The sequence below is a fragment of the Protopterus annectens genome, chromosome 1.part0 (assembly GCF_019279795.1).
Source record: "Protopterus annectens isolate FY-2018-M chromosome 1.part0, PAN1.0, whole genome shotgun sequence".
In the NCBI taxonomy this organism is placed as follows: Eukaryota; Metazoa; Chordata; order Ceratodontiformes; family Protopteridae; genus Protopterus; species Protopterus annectens.
In genome coordinates, this window is record NC_056725.1 from 11899279 (window position 1) to 11919124 (window position 19846).

The 19846-nt window shown below is 38.2% G+C and overlaps 1 protein-coding gene across 1 annotated transcript in view; it reads right to left on the reverse strand.

Moving 5' to 3' along the window:
• The window catches only part of BICRA (BRD4 interacting chromatin remodeling complex associated protein), a 2119634-nt gene that overhangs the window by 275937 nt on the left and 1823851 nt on the right, over nt 1–19846 (reverse strand). The window lies entirely within an intron of this gene.

Genomic DNA, 19846 nt, shown 5'->3' on the forward strand with positions numbered 1-19846 from the left:
TGGTGCTGGAGTTTGCCATTGTCTGCCTCTATATGATCCTTGAGGTTGTCCTCTGCCCCTTGTGCGCCTGTATCTACCTCTTTGTGGCTTGTCCGTGGCTGGAAAGGACCAGTTCTTTGAAGGCCAATTTCTGCTAAAACGTGGTGGTTGAACCTGTAGAAAAGCTTTGACAGTTTGCATAGATTTAGCTTTTTCTTCCATTTTCCGTAGTATCTCCTCAGCATTAGTACCAAATAGTGCATCCTTTTGTAAAGGAGCATCTAGTAGCTTAGCTTTAACATGGTCAGGCAAGGTTTGTTCCCTAAGCCAGGCATGTCTGAATGACTGATCCTGTCACAGCAGCTCTACTTGAGGCCTCTAGGGCATCATAGCCACATTGTAAGGTGTGTTTACCCACTTGTTCTGCACTATGCATCATATCCTGCAACTCCTTCAAATCTGGTTGTTCAGGTTGAGACATTTTATTTCTTAATTGTGATAACAGAAACTGCTGATATTTAAGCATATGGAACTGACAATTTAAGGCCCTCATGGCTAGGGTGGCTGAGGTATATACCTTTTTCCCCACCTTTCTAAGGATCTAGACTCTCTTTCGGAAGGTAGTGGATTCTTAGCAGTAGAGGCCTTCATTCCCTTGGGGCCTTGAGAAATGGTTTCAGGGTCAGCATTATGGCTTTTGTAAAGAAATTGGTGAGAGTTAGGAACTCGGTAGTACCTATCAGGCTTGGCTGGGGCAGGAGGCAGGGAATTTAGGCAAAAACATCATCAAGTATGTCCAAGACAGGAGATATCGCCAGAGGTCTGTGCTGATGTAACAAAAGAAATTCCCTAAGTCTTTTCTTGGAATCAGAAAAGTCTTGGCCTTCCCAATGGAAGTGTTCCCTCAAGGTGTGCAAGGTTTCCCAAAAGAGAAATCCTCTGGGGGAGATACAGAATGAATGGACTGCTCAGCATCCGAATCTTCAACAGTGTTCCTCTTCATCAGAATGTTCTGAAAAAATGGAGTCCTGGTCAGAAGAGGGAGACGCTTCTTCCACTCTGAGTCTCTTGTCTGCAGGGGGTTGAGAACCCCTGATAAGAGTAATTAAATCCTCAGCCATTTTTAGCATCTGCTTTTTAGGCATGGGGCGTGGAGATGGGCCCTGTGCAACAGGCCTCTTGGGATGCATGGCTGATTTGGACTTAGTAAAGGCCTTTATGGAGAAGGAAGATGAGGGTCTAAAGACACCATGGGTGGAAGTGGACCTGTCCACATTAGGAGGCTCAACACTCACAGTGGCTTCGTGGTTGTAGTCTGGGTATGTACCTGCGGTCTTGGTTACAGAGGACACCTCCAAAGAAGTGTCGTCGGTAGTCAGGTCGCTGAGAACAGACACGTGTAGCCGGTTTTGGCGTGGTGTCGGTCTTTGTCCTTGCGTTTTTGGACAAATATCCGGCGACATTTTATAATCAAAGGCTTTACCAAAAATTATTGAAAGTAGCACAAAAGTGACAGGCAGAGACGTCGTGGTCTGGGCCTAAACAAGGTATGCAGAGGGAATGGAAATCCTTATGCGGTATTTGCTTCCCACAAGAAATACAATTGTTAACTTTGTCTGACATCGGTCTGAGGCAAGAAAAGTTTCAGCTTTAAAGAAGACTTCGGTTTCCAATTATTCGTAATTTCAGGAGCTGGCCGACCGGCACTTGCGAACTGCTTCTGCTTCGGGCACCGCACGGCAAAAAAGACTGAAGAATATGGCATCGGCTGTGTCTTATATACCCCTGTCGCACTGACGTCAGGAAAGAAAGTGACAACAACCAACGCCGGACCTAGACTTTGGAATTCGGCCAACCGAGGACCCGCCTGACGGCAGAAAACCCATCTGTGATTACTGCAGCTGTATGCACAATGAACATCAGTGGAATGGATAGTTGGTCTTGAAGTAAACTTGTATACCACTTTAGGTGTAAAAGGATTAGTTCTCAAAGAAACCTTGTTCATATGGAAAATGAAATATCATTGACTCACCATAAGAGCTTACAGCTAAGATGCCCTTCTTGCAGAGGTCAGAACAATCAGTAAAACTATTTTCCACATTAAGAACCTCAAGTCACCCTGATTAGCTGGTTCATTAGCTGGTTCAAATAGAGCAAGTGGTAACTTCTCTAACAGAAAATTAAGATTCCAAGGAGGTGCTACACGTTTGCTTGGAAGCCTGTTATGCAAAATGCTTTCAAGAATATTCTGACATCAGAACATTAGACTGCACTGAAAGAGGAGGATCCATGGGCAGATATGCCGAAATGGCTGATAAATTAACTTTGATAGAGAAATAAAAAAGTCATAGGATAGTAACCCATAAAAATATTGTGGAACCAAAGAACAACTAGCCCTGAATGGGTGCTGGTTATGTTGTTGACACCAATTAGAAACCTTTTTCCATTTACTAATACAGGATTTTCTAGGAGCAGGCATTCTTATCTCCATTAGTACCTCCTGCTCGCCCTCAGTAAGCAGGCGAATAAAAAGAATTAAGACACTATTACACAGGCAATCATCTGAATTTGACTGATGTCAGGGTGATTCAAACAACCCTGTTCTTGTGTGAGCAGATCTAGTCTGTGAAGAAGTTTGTGGTAATTGCAGTCAATATCTTCCAAAGGAAGGAAGAACCACAAGCTGCATGGGCCAGAAGGGAGTCGCCACAATGATCTTGGGGGATTCCCTCCTGAATCTTCAAGAATTATCCTGGATATTAGTAGAAAGGGTAGAAAAGTATACAGGTGCATTCCTGTCCAAGGAAAAGAAAATGCATCTGTCTACCGGGCCTTCCTGCACGAGTCTTGGAACAGAATCTTGCCAGCTGACCGTTGATTGAGTTGGCAAAGAGATCTACTTGAGGAAATCCTCACAGATGGATCAAATCTTGGAAGACCCCAGATCTAATTTCTATTTGTGAGGGTCTGCCCTGATCCTGCTCAGCTTGTCTGCCACACAATTTTGCTCTGACAGAACATAGGATACCTGTATAGCAAGACTGTGCTGTAAATCTATGTCCCAAGCTAACATGGTTAGTCTGCAAAGTTCTTTCTTGCTTGCTGACATACCACATGACTGTGGTATTGTCTGCAACCACTTTAAGACGTCCTGGGGACCATAAATGGTTCACATTGATCAGGGCAAGCATCTCCTTGATATTTATGTGCTTGCATCTATCCTTGGTGTCCCACATCCCCTACACTTTTATCCCTCCTGAAACTGCTCCCCAAGCAAAGTCCAAAGCGTCTGTGGTGAACAACTGCTTTGGAGCAGGGAGGGAGAATGGAAGACACAGGTTTAAGAATATCTGTTGTCTCCAACAAAAGATTTATCTTCTGACAAACCTCAGCACTGGGATTTGAAAAGATAAAAGGTGTCAATGCTGGGAACAAAGATTTCAGACACCACTGTACCTTCCTCATGAGGAGTCTTGCCAGTGATATCATGAGAGTCATAGATCCCATGAGACCCAAAATTCAGAGGTATTTCCTCGTAGTGGCTAAGTCTGAGTAGAAAACCACAGAAAAAGACCTAGCTGTGGAACTGAGGTGTCTAGTTGATATCCCAGGAACAGAATCTTGTGTGAAGGAATCAAGAAAGAGATGAAAACAGTTGCTTGGAATCCCAGCTTGTGCAAGAAATATCTCAGTCAACAGAAAGATTCCTGTCACTTTGAAAAAGGCTCTGCAAAAATAAGCAAGTTGTCTAAATATGGAAAAATCTAGAAAGGCTGTAGCCTACAATGTATAACTGCGGTTAGGCACTTTGTGAACACTGCTGGTGCAGTGGAGAGCCCAAATGGTAAGACAGAGAACTGACAATGTGATCCAGACACACAAAACATTTAAGGAACATGGAAAGTCTGGATGAATAGGGATGTGATAAGCATCTTTTAAGTCTAGTGGTGCCAGGACACTTGAAAGAGGAAAAAGAGGTAACTGGTTCTGAAGAGACATCATTCTGAATGTGGGCATGATCAAAAATGGGTTTAGGAAAGAAAGATCCAGAACTGGTCTCCAAGTATTTTCATTCTCTGGCACTAGGAACATCCCTGAATAAAGCCACTTCCAAACATGGGAAGGGGGAACAGGCTCTATCACTCCTTGGGACAACAAGGGATAAATAATTGGTGGAAACAAAAAAAAAATCTGATCTGGAGGATGAGGAATGATCCCCTCGAAAAAGAGAAATTTCCTCCGACTGCCATCTGTAACTTTGATGAATACCTTTCAGAACCATTTATCTGAAACAATCTGTTGCCAAAGAGAAAAATGGAGATTCAGACTTCCTGGAAGAAAAAAAAGGGCCAAGATAACAGGGTGGTCAACAAAGTCTCTTGAATAGTCTTTCAGACTTGAACTGTCCTTGGTTTTGTGAACGTTAAGACACCAGGGAATTCTGGGGGTAAAAGATGAGTGGTCGAGATACAACAGTCACAGCAGATTCACTCACATGGAGCTAAGGCAAACTGGTAGCCTGCTATAGTGGCAAATTCTTTCCTTTCTTTTTGTGGCTGGAAAAAGGACTGACCATGGGAATGTCAGTCTGTTCCATGGTCAAGATGAAAATGGTGCCTCTTTCCCAGGGAAGCCAAGCAGCAATTGCCAATAAACACTACCAGTCCACAAAAGCTAAATAAACACAGCAAAAAAACACTTTAAAATACTATGACAGCCCCACAAAAGTAAAATAAACACTTTTTTCCACAGAAAAATCACTTTCAGTTACTTTACACCACATTTAAACTGAGGAAAAAAAGGAGAGCTTTGTTTAAAAGTATGTTACAGTCTTGGAACAGTCTTTTAAAACAACACTCCAAGCTTTAAAATAAATTTCCTTGTGAGATAAGTGATTAAACATCAACAAAATTAGAAAAAGTAAGCCTCCCAAAGGAAACCTATCTGCCCATCATAGGAAAGCACAAGCTGACAATCGATCCTCGAAAGCTTCTGAACGGTGTACTCTTTTGGTGGCAGTAAAGCTCTGAAAGGTTTCATGCCCAACCTTGTCTTTTAGTTAGCTCAGCTTGAGCTGCCTCGCAGTTTAGCCATGTAGAAGGTGCCCTAAAAATTTGGAAGCTGGCTGGCTGTTGTATCCTTGGCAGGATATAAATGTACAGCTAAGGCAACTACAACATTCATCAATATGATCAATATATTTGATTTATTCTAACTGCAAATGGATTGGCTAAGAAGTCTGAAGTGGTTCAGTGCACTTTTTCTCTGTATACTGCTGGGAAGAGGTCATAAAAGTATTTATCTTTTTTTCTTTTTTTTTTAATAATTTTTCTGGATGACAACACAAACCAAATGGCACTTAAACTCAGTAAATAATGCCAGTCCAGGAAGAATATACTATTTATTGGACATGTTTACTATAACAGTACAGAGTCCTACAGAAACTATAGATGCATATATATATATATATATATATATATATATATATATATGCATCTATAGTTTCTGTAGGACGTTGTACTGTTATAGTAAACTATAGGTGCATATCTTACTGAGATGAATAACAGAACCAAATACTTTAACTTGAGAAAACTGCATAATTTTCTTCTATGAGAGAAAGTGAATAGCTAGTGGTCTGGAAATGAAGAAATAGGCGTAACCTCATCAAAAGCACTGGGTATAGGCAGAGCATAGTATCGTATGGTGAACACAAAATCTTAACCTTGTGGAAGAGCATGTGCAGGACCAGGATTGGTGAAGTTCTTGTTTAAGTAGTGGTTTAAAACTATTGAGTTTGTCGGAGAGTTTTATCTGTGCGGGGGTACAATTCGAGAGTTTAGCAATGTACAGCGAGTCTCCTGCAACATTTGGCTTATTTGTTAAGTAATAAGAATTTGGCACTAGAGTGGATGTCTCTTGCTGGACAGGGGGCAGTCAGTGCAGGACATTCTTCTGAATGAAGAATGAGTTTGTGTACTGTAGTTAGTTGTGAAAATGTTAGGTAGTTATGTAGCTCAAAAGCCAGGTTAATTGCTTTGAGCTATGACAATGGCATGTCCTATTAGGAAGATTGGTGTCAAATGTAGCCATTTTACTGTAGCAGCAGGCAAGTTTCTTTCTTTGAGTTTGTTTTTAAGTTTGTAATTATAACAGCGGTGTATAAGAGAGTTGGCAATAGCAGTATCTGTAAGGAATCCATTATATCTACAAAGGAAGTCAAGTTTCTGGTGTGTAGATTTAATGGTATGCAGAGTGAAGCATATGCTGGTCATATTTAAAAATGTCATCCATTATAATGTTTAAAAGTTTACTGTGATTTACAGTTTCAATGACAGCATTATCTGTTGACTTATGGTAAAAGATTGCTTTTGATTTTTGGCAACTTCTTGAGGTAAAAAGCATTAACTTAGTTTTACTGAGGTTGAGTAAATTGGACTCTTTGAGCCAGGTTTCTACAGAGGAGAAAGATTGTTGGGTAATGTCTTGGAGCTTATTTATTGTGGAGGCCACACACATTAATACAGTCTACTGAATAAAACTAGTATGGTGAGTGGCAGTGTGGAGGTCATTAATAAATACATTAAATGAGAGGACTCAGGATAGAACCCTGAGGGACACTTGTAGTAACTGGTTGAAAGGTTAAGTAGGTTTGTTGCCATTTAACGGATTGTTGCTTTCCACACAGGTAACTAAGAAACCACAACATGGAGTAGTGCGAATGTCCTACTGAGTTGAATCAAACGAGCAGTTGCTGGTGTGAAACAGTATCAAATGCCTTTGACAAGTCTAAGAATATAGTAGACACAAGCAGACCATTGTTTCTATGTTGGTTTATTATACTGGAAAAATGTAGTACTGGTGCTGTGGCCTAAAGCCATGTTGTGTTTCTAAGAGCAGGTTATTTGAGGTTAGGTACAGCATCAGTTGCATATGGGTGCATTTATCTAATATTTTGGAGAGGGAAGAGAGAATTCCTATTGGTCTGTAGTAATTTAACTCTGAAGATGTGCCACCTTTGTGCAGTGGTATGATGTAGGAATTTTTCCACAGTGATGAAATATATCTTTCTGCCTTGGACCTATTAATTAGCATGGGCACAGGGAAGGCTATGACTTCTAGCAACTTCATCATGAGTGAGTTCGGTGCTAGACTAAAACTGAACAGCTGTGGGTAGTTTTGATTGGACAGGGGTAGAAAAAGACGGGCAGCTGTATTAGTGTCTAAGAGAGAGAAAACACTGTATAAAGTAGGAATTAAACTGTGTGTATTGTCTGTTTTTGGAGAGAGAGTGAGTGGTGGTCTTCCCAGAGTGGAATAGTTTATTTAGTGATGACCAAAAAAAGTTCTGGGTTGTTTTTATATTTTGTCACTTTGTAGGCTGGTATAAGTATGCTTGCTTATTTTGTTTGACATGGAGTTTTTCAAGGTTTCTAATATGTCTAAATTGCTGGAAGGCATTCTGACTTCTATTTTTATACCAAATTTTCCATGCTTTATATCTTTTAATCGTGATTTTTTTGTTTCTTTTGTCAGCCACGCTGTGGGGTTGACTTTACTCACTACGTACTGTTGCTAGATTATTTAGGGTCTGTAACAATATGTTACTAAAGTGTTCTACACCAGTATCTAGAGGCTTTAAGTACATTCCAATTATACTGTTTATATATATATATATATATATATATATATATATATATATATATATATTAAATTAACAATTATATTGTTTTAGTGTTTTACTGAAAATATCTTTGCTAAAATTGGTTTCATTTTGTATTTCATATTTGATTACAGATGCATTTACCTAGGTTAAGGTAAGTTCTAATGGCATATGTTTGTATGTGAAGAAAAAACAGCCCAATAGAAACCAGGTGCCCTTGCATATAAATACGAAAATTCCACAGATAAACTCAAAACTACTGCAAAGGCAAGGCTCCAGCTTCTCAATTCAAGAGGTAATAAAATTCTGCAGCATTTGAAGAATGTCAAGACATAAAAACAGAGATCCAAGTTCCACAGTAGCACTACTTTAATGGCACACAAGCACTTTCACTATTTGCTTCTTCAGGTGTACAGAGATCCAAGTTCCACAGTAGCACTACTTTAATGGCACACGAGCACTTTCACTATTTGCTTCTTCAGGTGTACAGAGATCCAAGTTCCACAGTAGCACTACTTTAATGGCACACAAGCACTTTCACTATTTGCTTCTTCAGGTGTATATGCATATGTTTTTATGTCTTGACATTCTTCAAATGCTGCAGAATTTTATTACCTCTTAAACTGAGAAGCTGGAGCCTTGCCTTTGCAGCAGTTTTGAGTTTTTATGTTGGTATGTGGTCACTTATCCTATCAGTAAGGTATCCGACTTTTGAAAGTTTGGTTTGTTTGTAAGAATCCAGTCTAATGCCGAGTATCTCCCTGAAGTTTTATTGATTTTAGTAGGTGTGGTCATTAATTGTCTGAAGTTGAAGAATTTTATGGATTCAGGGTAGGTAGTGGAATTTAGGAGTTGCCAGTCTATATACAAGTCTCATAGCATTATAGTTCCATGGTTAATTTGTTGGGATTTTCAATACAGGATCTTTTCAGCAGTATCAATGTTACTCCCTGGTGGTATATAAAATGTTAAACATACAGTTTTCATATTGTTGATTTTTAGGCATGTTATTAGAAGCTCAGCATTGTTAAAGTTTGGTATTTCCTGTGGAAGCAAAGTGATGGTTAGGGAATTTTTTTATGGATGATTACTATACCACCTGCATGCTTATTTTGTCTGTCATGCCAGAGTATACTGTATCCTGGGGTGGTGATCTCATTATCCTTTAATCCTTTTTTAACCAGGTTTTAGCAGCTATAACTACACCAGGAGTGTATCATGGATTGTACTGCACATACTACTTAGGTTCACATTTAGTAAGATGCATTTGGGTTTTGTTTTTTGTTAAGATGTATTAGGTGACTGGTTTAATTTGGGGCTAAAAGTGATGGTTATATGATTAATGGGACCTGGGTTGGGGTAAATATCTCCACTAATTTTTTGACTTGATATTTTACACTGGGAAGAGTGTGGCCAACTACATTTTGGTCTTGGTTTGGTATCTGATCATAAATTTGGATACTTAGTTTTGCGATATTTATAGATAAATACATCAGATATGGTTTGTTTGTAGAGAAAGGCTAGATAGATGTTGATAAACTTTGTGAGGACTGGTTGAAATCCTAAGAATTTGAAGGAGGTGGACTTGATAACTGGTGATGAAGACTAGTAGAGAGAGGAGGAACAGTACAATAATCTGAGTTAGGGGCATTTTATTTAACTTGTGTCTTATCCTTGATGTAAATTAGGATTAAAAAATGTTAGGAGGATACTAGGTTGGTTGTAGAGATGTAATAGGAGGCAAGGATTAAGTTTGAGAGTGTGTCTTAGGTGGTAAACTAGTGTGGGTGTTACTACTGGGAGTAATTCTACAGATAGTTTTTCTTTTGGAGACAACTGATGGTATTGGTTTGAGGAATATGTGGGTGGTGCTATCGAAGTATAAATGTAGAGTAAGAGGGGGTGGTGGGAATTGGAGGTAGGGGAATGGAGTAAGTCCAAGAATTAGTGAGGGCTAATGGAAAACTAGCAAAGAGATAGAGAAAAAAAATCACTGAACGAACTTAAACAGGCACAAATCTGCTGAGAGTGATTAAAAAAAAGGAAACAATGCACTTTAAAAGACCTCTGTGCTAGTAGATTAAAGTCTATTTTGTTGCTCTACTTGGAGAGTTAGTCCAATATCAGCGTGACCTAACAGAGATAACAGTAAAACATTGCACGTGACTGAACTATGTAATGTAAGGAGGTTTCTATGGACTTTGAAATGCAAAGTTCAAAGGCTAACCCAACTCCCACAGATCAGCAAAACAATGAGAAAAAGTAAACCAGAATAAAGGAGTGCAGCTCTGGAAAAAAACTGGCTTAGAACTGAAAGTGGTTACACAAGAAGAGAAAAACTTAACTGGTGATAGTGGACTGCTACAAACAATAAATGGAGCACAGTAAAGGAGAAAGTATGAGATAAAAATCTGAAAACTAACTTGTTTAGAGTTATAAAAAGTTAGCATTTCTTCCTCCTTGTCACTGCAGAAAGCAAGTTACTGAAGAACTTTACCACATTCTAATGGGAGGGTAGTCAGACACACCATATTTAAAAAGCTATTAGGTCTCTACTATCAAAACATTTTAGAAGACTATCGTTAAGAACACTGTGCAGAAAACTGCACAAAATTATAACATAAGGATACAGCAGCTGGCAAAAGCCCTTTACGAGAGTCAAACACAGGCAATTTACAACAGAGTAAGATAAAAGTGTGTTGAGATTGTGAATTATATTTCTTTAAGAAAGCAGAAAATAGAGATAATTTTACTGCAGTGCATGGAGAATGGTGATTACACTTTTATGTATGTAAAAAGACATCATTTAAGCATTTCTATAGAGTGAGACCTAATCTGAACAAATGTTAAGCACCCCCTTCTTCACTTGCAAAGATTAGGTATCATGGTAGGTAGTTAAACCTGCAGTACTGACAGGCAAAAGACAGCAGCAAAATAAAGAGCAGATTTGTTTCTGCCTGCTTTCTGTGCTGGCAATGTCATCATCTAACCCCCTTTTCCCCATTCTTCTACCTGGGTTTGGGGTGTCGTGTCACTTGTCGCCATCTCTCTCTATTCAATGCCACTCTCCAACAATTTTGGATACTCACTCCTGTCTGTCTCAGCTCTACTCTCTCACAATTCATCATTCTCTTTTCTGGATGCCCTTGTTTTCTCCTCCTTCCTGTCAGTTCCAAAGCTTCACCAGAATGCCTTCTGCTTTCCTGCTCATGTGCCTGAACCACCATAACCTGTTCTCTGACTTTTTTCTGTAATTATAGCTACTTTGGCTTCTGCTCTTATGTCATTTCTTCTTCTGTCCCACAGTGTGGATCCTACCACTCATCTCAGGCACTTCATCTCCATCACCTCTAGCTTCCTCAACTTTACTGCCTTTACTGCACAGGTTTCTGCACCATACAGTAGCACTGGTCTCAACAATGTTTTGTACACTTTACTTGTAAGTTTCATTGCCATTCTTCTGTCATACACTATCCCCTGAAACACTGTGCCAGTTGGCTGCAGCCCCTCTGAATCTAGCTTTAACCTCCTCATTCAGTCTTCCCTTCTCTTCAACCACACCTCCCAGACACTTGAAGCTGTTACTCTGTTCCACTGCTTCCTTTCTAGCTCAATTTCTAACTTCTAGGAATGTCTAGTTGGACTCCTTCCTCATTTCTAGCCTCATCTTAAGTATCTGTCTTACTGCAAACAATGGGTTGGTTGTGCTGAATCTTAATACGACATGCTCATTTCCCATCTTTCTACTAATCTGAGCATTCCTTTATCAAGCACCCTCTCCAGAACATCCATGCAGTGTGATAGAATTTGATACATCTACATTGCCCACAGGTGTGAATGTCCCCTTAGTTCCTGAATATTGGAACATGTATACTTATTCTCAAATCAAATGGAATACATCTTTCTCTCATTACTACTATAAGTACCCTCAGCATCCCTTCCCAGATAAAATCTTTAAACACGTTTTAATTCGTATCCACAGCTTCTCCTCTGGTTGATAAAAATATGCCTGACCTGTTGTACAAGACGAAAGGGATTAAAAACATTTTAATGGCTTTATCTTAGTATCCATATAACAAAACTTCCAGTTTCTCAATTTTTGTATTACCTTCTGTTTAGTCTCTTCCCACATATATCCTTAGCTGCCACTACAGAGTCATTTCTAATCCATACTCCTAAATCCTTAATTTTATCATGTCCACATAAACATGGATATTTTCGTATGTGGATACATAATGTACCGCTATTTCCTTTGTGTGAGCTTCATTAATTATGTATCCCAAGAAAATCTGAAATGATCTTAAAATGCTCCACAACGCTATAATGTCACTTCCTGGTTTTTGTCATGTATAAAATATCATTTGCAAATAGAGCCAGCTTTTCCTGACTACCATACCAATTATACCCCTGAATTTCTGAGTCCCTTATTTTCTCTGCCAGTGGTTCCAAATATAATGTAAACAAAGGGGAAAGCAGACAACTCTGCCTGGTTCCTCTGTTAAACTCAGAAATTACCTGAGAGAATCGCCAACCCCCCCCCCCCCATTTTAACCTCCGAATCCTCATATATTCTTCTAATCAACCTTATATTTTTTACATGAAATGCAAATGCTTTCATTGCTGTACTCATAAAGTCCCAGCTTACTCTGTCAAATTTCTCTGACCCACCAATAAAAGTGGTATTTTCTTACATTCTGCTTCCCTCTGATCATCAATGTTCTGTTAATGTTGTCAAACGTTTGCCTCCCCTCCAAAAAAACACACCGATTCATATCAATCAGTTTTGGCATTACTTTTGCCATTTTAGCCATTACAGACGTACATTTTATAATCGTGGTTTAGTATTAAAATAGGCCTGTATGAAGCTGGATTTGATGGACTTTTACCCTCTTTTGGTATTACAGCTACCACTGCTTTCTTCCAGGATGTTGATACTTTTCTTAAAATACTGTTAAATAAAACCTTCACAATCTTTATCAATCTTTGTCCTCCTAGCTTCTGAACTTCCACAGGAATACCATGTATTCCTGGGGAGTTTCATGTAGATTGGTTATATATAGCCATTTTTAACTCATCTCCTCCTATCCTATTACCAGTTGAGCCTCATCTACCTCTAACCTTGGCATATTTCATTCTTCCATAAACATTTCCATGTGTACCTTTTCTTGATTTCCACATTACTCTGCTTTATACAAACTTTAATAAAATTTCAGAAATATTTCTACTATTTCTACAGGGTCTCTTGTTATCTTCCTTGTTATAGGTTCTCTAAGCTTGGTGACAGCCCATTCCACCTTCTTTTCCCTGAGTTGTTGTGCTAAAAGTTTTTGTGCTCTAGAAATATTATCAGAAAACAATTACTTAACAGCAATCTTTCTAAACTCACCCATATTATCGAGGTAATCTCTTATTTTCTGTTTAGCATTCTGCAGTTGCTCCTTTTCTTGTCCTGAGAGATTACCCCTATTTTGCAATACTTTAACAGTTGTCAATCTTCTAAATTGTTACTGCTTAACCATAACTCCCTTTCTTTTATTTCTACCCTCATTTTAAACTGCACTTGAATTTTATCCCACTCTCTAGCTATATTTTCAAAAGAAAATTCTATCTTCTCTAGTAGCTCCTGAATTAATTCCATAACCCATTCCTTACATTCCTCTCTTTTCAACAGATAGGTGGAAAAGTGCCAGTGCCTCATTTTTGTTTCATTACCTTGCATTTTTATTTTAGTTACTATTGGTGCATGATCTGAAATAGTTACAGGGTGCATTTCAAGACCTTAAATTGGATAAACATGTTCCTGTGAGACATAAAATCTATATAGACTAGCCCAGTTTTTTGTATCTCTGTAAGTAATATTTAAATTCCCTCCAAACTCATAGTACTGAATTCACAGCTTCCATGCCAAACAGTTTTATACATTTCTTCAAAATCTACCCTCCTTTGTTATATTTTCCCTTCTAGGCCCCCCCAGACACATCTTCACTGTTGCAAATTCCAGTCTCCACCTACGAATAATATTCCTTGCTGAAAGCTGATTATTTCACCCAAAATTTTCTTAAGTGCCATCTTAGCAGTTTTAGGGGGATGTAAATGCATGTCGGTGTAGTCCTCCTCCCTAGCTAGTAGCCCCTTAGTACTATGCATCTTCTGCTACTATCTTTTTTCCCTCTTCTATCACTACTGGAGCTCCTCTTACAATTAATATAAGTATTCTTCTTTTCCTTTGCCCCAAATATTCTACTGAGCAACCATCCTGAAAACATTTCTTTATCAAATTCACATGTTCATCTCTTTTCATGTGCGGCTCCTGTAGCATAGCTATTTGCACTCTACATTTTTTAATGTAGTTCACTACTCTTTCTTTTTTGTATTTGTCTGTAAGGCCATTTACATTTAAAGACATTACAGAAATATTCCCACCTTTTATATATAAAATCTTTTTTGTTAAATGTCTAGTTCCAGCTTTTAAGTTACATGCATACACCGTTTGATAGGTTGAACTTTTATACAGTTTCTTTTCATATCTTATAAAACATTTTACTTACTGAAAGCCCCAAAACACCACTCCATGAACTAACTCACCAAAAAAAAAAAAAAAAAAAACACACTGAACAACTGGAGAAACAGTCACCATCCACTTTTACTGTTTTCCTAGGGCTTGATGCCGAAGTACTAGGAACGCAGTAAAAGTGTATGGTGACCATTTCTCCAGCTGCCCAGTGTGTTTTTTCTTTTACTGAAAGCCCTCAAACAAAGAAAAATAGAATAAACAGACCCCAATACCCTCTTAAAACCAATTAACTTAAAACTAACACACAAAGCTATGTGCACCTTCAAATACTGAAGTCGTACCCTTGTAATAGGAACAAAAGTCCCAAACTGACAGCCACATTCAACAGACTTGAGTTAACCTAAAGGAAAGGTTAGTGATGCATGGTGCAGCCTGTGCTTCTACCAAGTACTGATGGGTTTAGTCTTAGCTTTATAGCTCTCCCAGCTGGGAAAACCTCTGGAATGTTTTTCAGAGAACATTATCTCTCTACTTCTTGTCTTTTCTTCCTCAGCCAGTCTCCACCATACTGTAGCCAGTTTCTTTTTATCAGATTGCTCCATTGAGACATGAGAATCAGGCAGCCAGTTTCTCTATCAGATTGTTTCCATGGAAACATGAAGACCAGCTGCAGAACTGTTACTGAGCATACATGTATTTGCTAGAAACAAGCCTTATAATATTCAGTGATTTTTCATTTACTTCAACAACTCCCAAACCAGGGTAAAGAACTAAGAATAAAGAAGTCACAACAACTCTGAAGAAGCCAATTATTTGGTGAAAGCGCTTAGTCGGTGTGTATTAAAAAGATATACTTTCCAAGGCTTGGTGTGATTGCTGGTTACTAGAAGCAGTTGTCGTGACTTCTTTATTCTTTTTTCATTTACTTGCTCTCTCTTAAAACTTGCAACTAAATCAATCTAAGGTTTTTAATCCAGTCATTCCCCATGCAAGAATGATAAAAAGCACATTTTTCTTTTATCATGCTTTTTAACTAGGCTTTTTTTTACATTATAGTGCCTACATTTCTTAAAACTGAACATGATGAAAGAGAGAAGGGAGAAAGAATAAAAAAAGAACAGCAGCACATTTACAACCACATTACACTTAAAAATAACTGAAAACAATTACTTTATAGCACGTAAAGAAAACCACAGGCCACAAAATTAAGACTATTTAAGAAAAAAGATCTTTACTTACAGTTAACTTTCTCACTCCTCTTGCACTCCCCAAAGCACTTTTCCAAACATTAATGACATGAAGCAGAGCATACACTTTACAGTCCCCCACAAATCCAACAAATTCTGAAAAGTCCAATATTTCCAGATGTTCTTATTCTCTCATATTTCACAAATAATCCCATATTAAGTTACTGTTTTATTACTGTTCATCTCTGAAATCCTGTATCTGCTTCATTTCCAATGTACTCTCAATTCTTCTAGTCAACTCTTGTGCTCCTTCTCTCCAACATTTTCCACTGAAAAATCTGAAAAGGTTTAACAGGTACAGTCTCTCTATGGTCTTTATTACCAGAACAAGAAGCAGAATCTCCTTCTGTTTCACAGCTTACATTTTGTGGGATAAACTTTTGTATTTCCTCCTTAGCATATACTTAAAATATGATTTTTATCCCTCCAGGGAAGAATACCTTGAAGACAGCTGGGTACTGCAGTTTGAATCTTGTTCCTGCATCTCGACATTCCCTGAACAGTGGAATAAATGTGCTCCTCTTCTGTCTGGTGTACAACTGAGTAATCATTCTCCACAAACACTCTGTCTACCACTTTTAGTACTTTGTCATTTTGCCACAGTTTTGTCTGAATCAACTCCCTTTGCTGGTAGGATTGCATCTTCACTACTAAAGGTCTAGACTGCTTTCTTATAGCCAGGCCTGGTGCATAAACATGATGTACCCTTTCAAGTAACAACTCCTGCTGTGGAATACCAGTCCAGTTGCTTATTTGTGCTTTCATAAAATTAATGCAGTCTTCCTTCTAGCTTTTCTGGTATAGCTGAAAATCTCAGGTTTTCCCTACGTGCTCTGTCCTTTAATTCTATTTTCTGAAACATCTCTTCCTGGGCAGTCTCATATTCAGCCAGCCTTTTCTTCATTTCGACCTCTTCTTTTTGCAGCTTTATCATCTCATCTGAATATCCTTTAAAGCTTCTTCCATTTTTCCAGTCTTTTGTTGTTTATGTTGATGTACTCCATCAGTCTTTTGTTTATTTTAACCAGGTCTGTATGCAATTGTCTTATAAATTCCTGTAGGTTATTGGAAGTCATGTCTGAAGGTTGCATTGCCTTCTGCTGAACATCTGCAAAGTTTTCCTCAGTCAGCGTTGCCTCCTCACTTTCTGTAGCTGATTTTTTTCCATGTCTTCTGTATTTCTTTATTCCTGGCATCCAGGCAGTGCACTTACTAGCCAGTTACTGAAATTTACCCACAAACACAAGTATATTGGCCTTCTCTGCTAAGCTTGTCTTCATACTGGGAGAGCTACAAATAAGCTGTTACTCTATGTGCAACCATCTTGGAAGTCCAGGTTCTCCATATCTTCAGGATACTGTGTTACATAGTTGATGCCCAAAAGGGTTGGGCTACATAACTCTTCCCCAATACAGCACTATCTAGATGCTGTGCCGCTACCCTCAGCTCTATTCTTAGATGACTTATGAGATGGAAACACTCAGCATGTTTTTCAAAGCTGGAAGAAACCCCACAAAGACAGGGAGAACATGCAAACTCAAATAGAATTTGGTCAGATGTCAGAATTGAACCTTCTACCTTGTGCATGGGAGGCAAAGACCTCAATCACTATGCCAACTGGCCTTCACGTAATGTGTCCCTGTCCTTTTCTAACGTAACATAAATCTCTTAAAGAGACAATCCTAGAGTCTACAATTCTGACCGAATGAAACTTGTTCTGATGCCTCCCAAGCTGTCACGACCCACTTACCACATCATCAACCATACTCCTGTTTTCAATTTACTTTACACAGCCCTTTTACCTGTCAAAGACTTCAGTTTCTAATCACAGGGAAACAATAAGGTTATTATGTTTTTCTGTGTGTTTGTAGTGGGGGAGGTTAGGCAAGACTCAGTGTTTGCTTTTTATGAACTCATCAAAAAGCTCAAAAGCTCATCTTAATTGTGCAGACTTTTATTTCCTTTATTTATTCTGCAAAGTGTAACTGCAAGCAGTAAAGTCAAAATAGTACAATTTAGTGAATTCATACTAAATCTTAACAGTCTCTTGACATACTTACTCTGTAGTAAAGCAATCTCAGAATTAGTACTATCACAGGTTGCCGTAATGTACAGCTCCCATTGTGACAGCAACATTTGGATTTTATTGTTTAAAATAAATCGACTGCTTCTGTCACTTTTTCTTTTTTACATCTGGTCAGACAACCATTAATGTTAGAAAAAAATGTAGATGGTATGTAACTATATATTCAGTGCAAATTCAAATAAATCAAATTCAAATAATAATCTAATAGCACCACTGTAATATAAAAAATACAATGAATAATATGAATAATATTTGATAAAACCATGCACATATGTACATATATCTCAAAAATGAAAAATGAATAATCGATAAATGCAATAGATAAATACAATAAATGCATTTGTTGCTATCAATAAACTGTATCTAAAAACTATACTGAAATGCCATGCCATTATTAGATTATTTGAAGTCGTATGTTGAATAAGTGTGATTTGGGTTTTGTATTTAACATACCTATGTTTCTTTAAATAGAATTTTTGGTGCCAAAAATGTTATTTAAACTAAGGATAGGAAGTTATTCATCTGGTTCTGAGGAAGTCTGGTAGTATCAGATGAAAGCGTTTAACCGGATTTTTATCTTTTTACATCAATAAATATTTCATTGCTCATTGAGTCGAATGCTTTTGTGGAGCATTTTCACTGTGGAATATTTACTTTAAGAACCTCTGTTCGAGCTGCACTGAATATATAGTTACATACCAGCTACGTTTTTTTCTATTGTTGGTTTCGTGTTAGTAGGTAACCATTAATGTTAATTAATGTAGCACCCCTACAGTGTCATCCTCCTTGGTAAGATCCAACCATAAAGCAATCACTTTCAAAGGCACCATCTCTCCTGAACCTCCATCCCCATCCCTTGGTCAGGGTCAAACAAAAATAACTTTTCCAAATTTTATTTTATTTTTATTTTACATTTGTTTACTGGGAAAGCCTGACTGGACACAGGTCCATTTTCAGCAGAGGCCTGGAGAGAAAACCTCCAAAAATGCAATACAAAGGAAAGATTTCAGTACACAAAGTAGATGTAAAGTGGTCAAAGCTGATTACAATCTCCTGAGAGCAGGTATAAGCAGATTACAGCTACTGTCTCTATTCAGTTGGAACTAGCACTAATGTCCAAGACTACACAAAAAACTATTTGAGCACCTACATAGTTGCATGGACTTGGCAATACCTGACAGGACCAAATCATCTTCCTCAAGGAAATGTAAACCTATCTGGTAGACATCAGCAATAAACAAACTCTATAATAAAAGCAAAAAACATTGCTGTCCAGGACCAAGAAGGAACAGGTGCCAAGTTGGAAGCAATCGCTCCTTTGTCTGAACAAGCAAATAAAGTCACTGGTGTAATCCTCTAAAGCTAACAGAGTCCAAATTGACCACGTCCACCAAGGAATCACAAAGCCTTCTTCACACACATCCCCAATCTCAAAGGTGACACCCAAATCCACTCTGAACTGGTGGCCAAAAACACCACATACCATACCTCTCAACCTGGAAATATCAAAAATCTGGACAGGCCCATGAAAAATAGGTACAAATCTGTACGCTGATTAATGTAAAATTTGCATACATAATTATACAACCCCGCCCACTCCAATGGGATTGTGGGATACCAAATTTCAAACTCATACTGAAGAACAGAACCAAAATACAGCACCAGAGTCCCCCTGCACCCATTCCAATGTCCCATTACCTGGCTATTTCACCCCATTGACCATAAACACCAATGTGTGCATACTATACTTCTATAGTGATTTGGATTTTATTTTTACATTTTATAGCACAATGCACAAACACTAATCGATATCTGCAAAACAAAGCAATACTGTCTCACAATGAAAATAGACTGCATTAAAACTTCTCTGCCCTTGAAACTCACATTCATTGACAGCACTGATACCCATACCACATCCAAAGAAAATGCATCTGGCCAGTGGTGGATAAAAATTACCTTTGGGCTGTTTTCAAATCATAGGCCCCTTGCACACAAAATGAGAAACATACATGCGTTCTTTGCTACACCTTCCTGACTTTATTAAATTATATTCCTTGTACAATACAGCACAACTGTTAGACTTAAGTTAGACAGCATTTTAAATTTATTGTTTAAACTTTCCAGTAGGCAATGAAACAAAACGCATGAACCAATGACAAAACTGTCCTATTCAGAACATTTCCATCATAAAAGTCTGCTTCCACACACAATTGCTTTTTAAATTTGTTTGAAAAATTTTCCAGTAGGCAATGAAGCAAAATGCATGCACCAATAATGACAAAACTGCCCTGTTCAGAACATTTCCATGATAACAGCCTACTTCTACACACAATAAATATATATATATATATATATATATA